Raw genomic sequence first — 9875 nt, forward strand, 5'->3', positions numbered from 1 at the left:
GGAAAATCGGTTCATGGATTGTTCTAGGAGTGTAATTTTAAGTTTGTAACTATCAACCATATTATAATAAGGCTTAATTGACTTGTACATAATTGCATAGTGAACTTGTACTATAATTGATAAGTCGGTATTGAATAAAATTTACATCGAAACGTTGCAAAAAATATGCACGTCACAATAGTAAGTTCGGTTTTTTTATAGCATAATATATTAAAATATATATAAAGAATAAGAATTTTAAATAAAGTTGTCAAATTGAGTGTTAAATATGAGGGGGTAATTATGTAAGAATCTTTTAAAATTTACATTAGGTAACTATAATTAAAGAGTATAAATTGTAACTATTTTAATTAATATGGAGACAGACGTAATATTTGATGTTGCAATGACCTTTTTGCCCATCTTGAAGCTTGAAACATTTGCTTTATGAGTTGTAAAACTCTTAAAATTGCACTCTTAATTTTGCACATCACTCATGCTTTATATATAGTATAGATTAAACTATGTGAACAGACGATGTCAAGCGGTTTGAATGATTTGTTAAGTGAAAACACTGGTACTTTTAGTTGTAAAAGTTTTAAAGCAAATTGGACAAGTAATTAAACCTATTGGGAAATATCTTTGTTTGAATAAATAAACCAAAAGACTAAATATTTGGCTATGCTGATTTTCAGAACTTAATCTGAGTGATTGGCACGGCTAAATAATGATAGACAAGTAATTAAACCTATTGGGAAATATCTTTGTTTGAATAAATAAACCAAAAGACTAATATTTGGCTATGCTGATTTTCAGAACTTAATCTGAGTGATTGGTACGGCTAAATAATGATATAATTGATTATCAGTTTTAGGTTTTGATGAATGAAATCGGTGTCATGGTTACGGATCAATGACGATAAAAACTCAATCCTAAATGTTGAAGACCACAAATCAATTAATTAATAAATCTTCAAAACATTCAGTTACGAAAAACTGTTTAAGCACACAAACAAAAGCAAAGATTCGACTAACCGAATGATTAACCAAATCCTAATCCAAAGTTAAGGTTTAAAGTACCAAAAAACCAAAATACAACTTAACCGTACATCCAGAGATGGTTACGAGATCTTTAGCCTTGCATCATCATCTTCACTAGCTCGATTCTGGTGTGAAAGGATGAAGCATGGATGATTGTGGTGATTGGTAGGTGTTAGGATGGTGGAATAGGCTCCCAAAATTGCCCCAAGATGATAAAGAATGAAGTCCATTTGATCTTAGGGTTTCTTAGGCTTAAATATTGAGTAAAATAATAAAAAAATCCAAAATCCCCGTCAGACCAGCCATAGCCTACGGCTGGCCACTGTAAACTACGGCTGCTACAGTACCATAAAACCGTTTTCTTCATAAAATCTTCATTCCAACTCCGTTTTCCTGCCCGTTTTCGGCAACATCTTCGTATTTCAATTATCTATCATACCATATATCATTACTTTCATTTCCACTCCATCCTAAATACTCCAAATTAGTTTCTTTAAGCTCCGGTCACCTAGAATCATAAAAGCAATCAAAGTACTCGTGTTCGATACATATAAACAATTAAAACACGCCATATTAAGCACTTAGAACACGTTCTTCACCCACACATCACAACCCACCCTCTTTATACTCTCAAGTAGTGTTTGGTATGCAGTATGGGAGATGAAATAGAATGGATCATTGTGAAGGAATGAAAAAAATGTGCTCGACTGGTCGATATAATAGAATCACTCATTACCATGTCCATTCCCTTCTAAAACACCTAAAATTCGTTCCATCTATCATCTTTGTTTTTTTTCATTTATCCATCTTTCACACTATATCACCTCCAACACCCTCCCACCACTACTGCCACCGCCACCCATCGCCACTGCCACCACCAACCACCCACCACCATCATCAACCTGCCACCACCACTTACCGACGCCGCCCATTACTGCCATCCCCACCAGCTATCGCTCCTGCCCATCATCGCCGCCGCTCACCACCCACCAGCACCAATACTGCTCCCAGCCCACCACGGCCACCCGCTGCCACTCACCACCATTTTTATTTTATTTTGGCTTTTTTCTAACCTACCAAACAACACAAAATAATAATTCATTCTATTCCATATGGTCACCAAAAATCTCAATAGAATGGTAATAATCCATTATATTAACCCGTCAATTTCATTCCATCGCTCATTTCATTCCATCACCCATTCAATTACCAGATACCAAACAGACACTTAATCTCTAGATATTAGAGAATATTTTAAAGAAACCGTCAAAAACACCATTCCATCTCATTCTTTATAAATAAATAATGAATAATAATTTAAAGAGAAAAAAAACAGCCCCTTACAAAGGTTCAATCCAAGCCTTTATAATTTATTATGAGTGTATCGGAAAGAAAAATTAATAATATAATAAGTGTTGGTAAGTACGATAAAAATAAAGATTGAAAATGGAATGTGTGAGGTTTTAAAATTAACAAATTTGTTTGATAAGTATGTTTATGTAGTTAAATTATGTATATAGAGACGACAAATGCGATGTGAATGCTCTAAAATACCACCACATTGGAATCTCTATAATAGAGAAGAATTTAGAGAAAACTAAAATACACTATAAATTTTAAGGGTTAAAGCATTCCCAGCCCGTTCCCTACCCTATATCTATATATATCATATAATTATACTAAAAAACACTGTATTTTCTCTCTCCTGTTTAATTAAACAATATTTTTTATACCTTTATTATCATATTTTTTCTCTCTTTCACTCACAACTACTTTAAGAAAATATTAAAAAATTATACAGTATCTACAGTAAAACCTCAAATTTAACTTTCCCATATAAATTTTCTCTATCCTCTACTCACAACCACTCATAACCATACCATATAATTTACAAATCTGCCTCAAATAATTTTAAGAAACGGATTGAGAATGCTCTTATATTCAATCATCTCTGTCTATTTGTGAGTGTATAAGAATGAGAAAAAAAAAATAAAATAAAATAAGTTATTGTGACTAATATAGTGTTGCTCCCGGACAGGAGCAATTACCACTTAACAAAGATTGATTTCTACAAAAGATAGTTAACTGTATGTGATTAGAAATTAGTTTTGCAAGAGTTCGACGTACATATTTTGAGTCTATATCACTTTGAAACAAATTACAAGTAACTGGAACTAAAACAATTATTTTGCTTATGCAAAATGGATAGCTAAATGAATTCTGACTGATGGACTTAGTTAATTGTGTAGAAATTATACAGTGTTTTAGGCTTTTTGCACAACAATGATTAAAAAATGTATATAAATGGGTGCTAATTATGTATATAAAACATGTATAACTTGTCACACCCCAACCTATGGCGCAAATGCCGGGGTACGAACCGTTGGTTCACAGCTCACAAGGAAGGTACTATCATACAACTTAAATTTGACAATACCTAATTATTTATTTATTACAAAATTTCAATCAAGTACACAAAGTTTAACAAATTACCAAAATAAAAATAGTACACAAATATTTTTTATTTTATTAACTAAGGTCTCTCTAAGTGTTTCTTCATCTTAGCTTCAACCCAAATGATAACCTGCAAATGTGTGACATCTCACATCGGTTGGGGAGGAGAACAAAACCTTCTTTATAAGGAGGTGGATACAATCCCCATTATAACGCGTTTTGGGCGCTTAATGGTAGCGAATGAGAGGAGAACTCCACAGTTAAGCGTGCTCAGGTTGGAGTAGTATCAAGATGGGTGACCTCCTTGGAAATCTCCACCTGGGCAACCAAAAGCAAATCCGTGAGGCAATGGTGGTACGTCCCGGCCAAAGCGGACAATATTATGGTGCGGTGGTAACTGAGCTGTTACGGATGGTATTAGAGCCAGGGCCGAACCGATGGTGCCAGGTCCCGCGAGGACGTTGAACCCCTAAAGGGGGTGGATTGTGACATCCCACATCGGTTGGGGATAAGAACAAAACCTTCTTTATAAGGAGGTGGATATCTTCCACATCATAACGCGTTTTGGGAGTTTAATGGTAGTGGATGAGAGCAGAACTCCACAGTTAAGCGTGCTCATGTGGGAGTAGTATCAGGACGGGTGACCTCCTAGGAAGTCTCCACATGGGCAACCAAAAGCAAATCCGTGAAGCGATGGTGGTACGTCCCAGCCAAAGCGGACAATATTATGGTGCGGTGGTAGCTGGGCTGTTGCAAAATGCGTACAAAATAATATAGATTTATCAATACGTGGTTGAGTGAGAAAAGTCACCAGGATATAACAATAATGTATACATAAAATGAGCAAAACTGATATTGTGAGTTTAAATCAATCAAAACATGAGCAAATAGTTGTATCAGTTGACCATCGCCTAGCGAATCAGGCTTTGGTTACTAAGACCGCGTATGATCATATGGACATGCTATACTTCTAATGAACCTCTCCAAAATACAATAAATAAACAATTAAACAAATAACAGTTAAATAATTCAATTGATAACACACAGCACTCACAGTTTGCTATTGTGAATAATATATAAGTATGTAAATACAGATAAGTACGTAACTGTCCCCAAAACGTTTAAAATCTGTAAAATGTGGGGAATGACTTCTCACCTTAACGATTAAGCGAATAAACCGAGAGATAGAATAAACGAGTAAAGTTAACGTGAAGAGTGATCTGATCCAACTAGATCTGAGACTTATACAAAATAAAATAGAGTCAAAACCGAGAACATAGCCGATGGAATCAACCCAAACAGATGTATAAAACTCCGGTTATGAGATTTTCAGTAAATAAGCGAGCTGGTGCTGACCAGAATCCGAACAGCGAGTCGGGTTTTGGTCATTACACTCAAAATATTGTGATAAAACTAAAAGTCTTCTAGACCGAAAGCTAATTCCGACCAAAAGTGATAGAAATTGACTGGTCAACTTTGTTGACTAATTTGCCCTTAAACAAGTCGGAGTCCAATTGGCCTGTTAAATCTCCTCAATCTCAGAAATTGATTGAAGGTAATTGACCATTGAACAATAGAGAAAAAATTTACATAAGACAACTTACCTGGTATATGAATGGAACAACAAGGAGATAATCGAGGTCAAAGGGGTCTTGAAAACCAAAGTCAAACTAAAGCTTAAAATTGTTGATGAAACTTGAAGAAACCGACGATGGAGGAGAGGGCTTTCGAGTTATAGAGGTGATGGCTTTTGTTTTCAATAGATTTTAGGGTTTAAAACATGTTTTTATTAAATACAAACCCCTTATATTCTTTATTTAGTTACTAACTCGTTTAAGGAAAACCGAATAATCAATTTTTATGACAAAATCATGTTCAAAATCTTAAAGATCAAATCTTGAGTAACAAGAAAACGACTTGGACTATTTAAGAACATTAATTGACATATCTTGGGAGCTAAGTTTCGTTAATTTAGTCGAAGATATGAAAGATTTAGCAAAATTAGTCTTTGTACTTTCATTAATGTGAATTTTAGTCGTTTTAAGCGATTTTGAGAGTTATTATGGACTATTTGGCATGATTGAAAGTTATGAATTATAAACTAAGTTAAATACAAGTTTTTATTAATACAAAATACCTTATTTATATTCCCGAGTTGGGCAAATGAATACGGTTATTAATACGAAAAATCCGAAGTTATGGTTTATGAAACTGAAAGGACCTGAATAGTCAGTAGTTAAATTTATTGCCGTAACTAGCACTTACTTTGGGAGTTATCGTCAAACTTGTTGACTCGTCTCTATTTCTATTTCTATTTCTATTTCTGTTTCTATTTATTTCGAAATGAGCCTAGATTAAGTATGATTTTCAAAACTATATTACCCATTCGTCCTTCCAAAAAGGACGATGACTACAACTCCTTTGCCACCGAGTACTCCGGTTACTTACGATATCCCCAAGGCGCTTCCACTTGATGTTGCCTGCATTCCAATCCACGCCTGCTAATTCTGGTAATCTGTCATTACCAGTTGTTTATCCCGTCCTTAGGAGGCGAAATGAGTTAGTTTCGATGGAAATTAAGGAAGATACTGGTTCGATAGAGTTTTCGGATAGCCAAGAGAAGAATAATAATAATTCCCATGAGTTTTCGATGAGCTGATTGTTTGGATGGATTGGATAACGATTGTCACGAAATCGAAGAGCTTAGTGTTAGTGAAGACGGTCGAATTACAAACCAAGAGATTTCGGATTATGATAAGAGAACTCAAATGGTGACGTTTGTTGAGCCCGAGTCTACTGCGATGGCTCAAGACGAGAGCGGTTATGGTGACTCCGAAATGATGAGTCAAGACTGACCGCGTGCTAATCCTAATGTTAAACACGGGGTGTGTCACCGTTGCTTTAAGGGAAACCGGTTCACCATGAAGGAGTCTTGCATTGTATGCGATGCAAAGTATTGTAGTCATTGTGTGTTGAGAGTCATGGGGGCAATGCCGGAAGGTAGAAAGTGTGTTACGTGTATCGGTTATCAGATTGACGAGTCCAAGCGTGCGCAGTTAGGGAAATGTTCGAAAGTTCTTAAGCAAGTGCTCACAGATTTTCAAGTTAAACAAGTAATGTTTGATGAAAAAATATGTCAAGTAAACCAAGTACCACATAGGCTCGTTTTTGTTAATGGCAAAGCTCTTTCGTTAGAAGATGTGTTACTGCTACAAACTTGCTCGCACCCGCCAAAAGGACTTGTTCCGGGAAGCTATTGGTATGATAAGTTGTCTGGTTTTTGGGGAAAGGTAATCATACATAAATTTGATTGTTTTTTGCATAAACAAGATAGATAAGTGATAGCAATGTGAAATTTTGAGCAGGACGGGCAAAAGCCTAGCCAGATTATTACTCCCGGGTTGTCTATTGGTGGGTCCATACCCGAAAACGCTAGCAATGGAAAAACAAATGTGAAGTTCAACAATCGAGTGATCACTACACGAGAGCTCTTAATGTTGAAGGTCCGATGTCTTTTTATGTGAATATTGATTATAGATTCATTGGCCAATGTTTGACTTTTTTTTATGCAAATTACGCAGTTTGCGCGTATCAATCACAAAGGTAGCCCCCATTATTGGGTAAGCCACAACGGATCCTATCAAGAAGAGGGACAGAACCAAAAGAAAGGCAAAATATGGGAGACGGTATGTGGTTGATTCATATTTTTAACTTAATTCCCGAACGCTGACTAGGACAACATAACTTAGCTTGTCTTGATGCCTTTGGTTTCAGCCTGGAATAAAGGCGGCTTGTATTATCTTGCGCTTGCCAATGCCGCCAAAATCTTTTATCACATCTGAGGAAGAAATTGCCAACAATGGCAGTCAACTGGAGCAGAAAAAGACTGATGTTAAGCCGTTAACTAAAATACTTCTCGTTGGTCAAGATCAATCTGGTATAAGTGCCATTTATAAACAGGCAGATCATAGTAGAAACAACTCGGTTATTATGCAAAACAATAATGGTACCCTGTTCCTGATAATATGTTTTGTTTTCAGGCCAAGATTCTTTACAAAGTTCCATTTACAGAAGACGAACGCCAGAAAGTCAAATCGTTGATCCAAAGAAATTTATATCTTTATATCAGTATTCTGCTCGAGGGTCTTAAACGGTTTGAAGAAGAATATTCAGTTCAGATTAGAAGAAAACCAATTGATCAACCTGGTACTTCTAGTTTTTAATTTTTTATATAGTTTCAAGAATTTGATATCCACTATCAGCTATTGTAATCTAAAGCTTTTTTATTCAACTGCAGGGAGTTCGGTTGAAAGCCTCGAGTTAAATATCTATTCCTTAACAGAAAAATTAAATAAATTCTCTGAATGGCTTATTGAACTTGTGGAGTCAGGCAAACTGGAATCCTATTTTCCAGCTGCAACTTGCGAGTATTCACCGCTAGTCGAGGAATTGTGGAAGGATAAAGCTTTTCAAGAAACTTATGCTAGACGAGATGAACTTCCTGCACTTCCGATAGTTGCTGATTATTTCTTACCTCGGGTATGTGCTGCCATGCCTTGTTATTGCGGTTAAACTTGAAAAGTTGACCCGTTTACTTACTCGACACGCGCAAAAATGAGTTTGTTTTAAACCACTGCTAATATTTATTTAACAGTTGTTACAAAGTATTGAAATTGGTTTTGTGGATGTTGCGCAGGCTGTTGAAATATCGAGTGAGACTTATGAGCCGTCTAATGAGGACATTCTGTATGCTGATGGTATTACATCTTCAAATGGGCTTACTTCAATGGAGTTCTCGGTTTCCTCTACAACACCAGCAATTAGCTACATGGACGCCACTGAGCAGAGTGACACTCCATTGCAAAGGTTAGTGTTATATCACATGTTGACCACAAAAGAACTGAGTGGTTTTTCAGGCATTATACAAAACCAAATTATATGTTGAGAACTATGAGAACCGCCTTAAATTTTGTACTATCTATCATATAAATTGACTAGAATGCATGTAGATTTTAATTATTTTAAAGGTTTATTTTTGAAAATATAATATTGACAGTCTTTTGTCTAAATGCGTATATGCAAATATACTATATGCAATTATGCATATGTGCACAGTTTTACATATATTTTTGAAGATGTAATATTGACAGTCTTTTGTTTGCAGGTACGAACTGATTCGAGTGAATTCAAGCAACCTAGGATACAACTGTAAATGGCTAGGCATGTTTGAAGACGTTGACCTCGTCCTCTACTGCGTTGACTTAACTTCTTACAACGAGTTCTTCACCGACAACAACTTGAACCTCAAGAACAAGATGTTAGAAAGCAAAAGCATCTTTGAAAACATAGTCACACATCCAAGGTTCAAAAACAAAGCATTCCTTTTAATGCTCAACAAGTTTGATCTTCTTGAAAAGAAGATCAAAGCAAGCCCTCTTACGCAATGTGAATGGTTCCATGATTTCAATCCGTTCATAACCAACCACACGTATGATGATCAAAGCTCAAACCATAACAACAATGCATCTGTAGCACAATATGGTTTTCAGTACATTGCTGCTAAGTTTAAGAAACTGTTTAGCGAGTTGACCAGGCGGAAACTTTATGTTTCACCAGTGACGGGGCTAGAAGCGGGCAGTGTTGATGCGGCTCTTAAGTATGGGATAGAGGTATTGATGTGGGTAAATGAAGAAAATAAACCTATTGCTAGTACCGAGTGGTCTTCGCAAAGCACAGAGACTATTATATAATGTGGTTAAGAAATAATCCAACACTGGTATTTTTTCATTGTTGTCTTGTTTCTAATTAACCCATGTAATAATATGTACTAAGAGTAAATATATGCATATACGAAGTAAAAAGGCATAAATTACGCGCGAGTTATGCTCATGCATGATGTTTTAGCTTTTAAGGATGAATCTTGGTTCGATCACAAGCGGCTCGGTGTATAAACCAATTTTGGCAAACGAAATTTTAATTTTAGATTAAGGAAAAATTCAGATGGAATTGATTATTATAGCTTTATGTGGTAATCGATTTTTGGTAATCAATTTGTTCAAAAATTTGTAAATTGGCATGCTAAATTTGTGCAAGAAATGCTAGATATTATATCTTGTGTTGAGTAATGCACCTAGCTAAATCATTGTTTGATGATCTTAATTTGTCTTGATATATAAGTATAATAACTTTGTTTGTTCTTTAGAAATCCATAGATGTGAACCAGATATTTTGGGTGCTCCAAACGAATATTAAGTGGTTGCCGAGGCCAGCCATGTGAATTTGGTACCAGTTGTGTCCCATTTTAATCAACTTATTTTCACCGACCAGTTTTAACCAACTCATTTTTTGGCTCATTGACAAAGAATCCCGGATCTCCATTCGCTTCATTGGTATATTCCCAAG

General features: G+C 35.7%; 1 pseudogene across 1 annotated transcript; it reads left to right on the forward strand.

The window, feature by feature from the left end:
* The first annotated feature begins 3375 nt into the window (after positions 1-3375).
* Positions 3376-9287, forward strand: LOC143612342 (extra-large guanine nucleotide-binding protein 1-like; annotated as a pseudogene). Its single transcript, XR_013149931.1, has 9 exons — positions 3376-3425; positions 5827-6763; positions 6839-6976; positions 7055-7159; positions 7248-7433; positions 7514-7679; positions 7771-8012; positions 8170-8339; positions 8638-9287. The product of XR_013149931.1 is annotated as an extra-large guanine nucleotide-binding protein 1-like (transcript).
* Positions 9288-9875: the final 588 nt, after the last annotated feature.

This window comes from Bidens hawaiensis, unplaced genomic scaffold (assembly GCF_021521415.1).
Source record: "Bidens hawaiensis isolate Kalapana, Puna unplaced genomic scaffold, B.hawaiensis_p1.1 tig00034408_1, whole genome shotgun sequence".
NCBI classification, from domain to species: Eukaryota; Viridiplantae; Streptophyta; class Magnoliopsida; order Asterales; family Asteraceae; genus Bidens; species Bidens hawaiensis.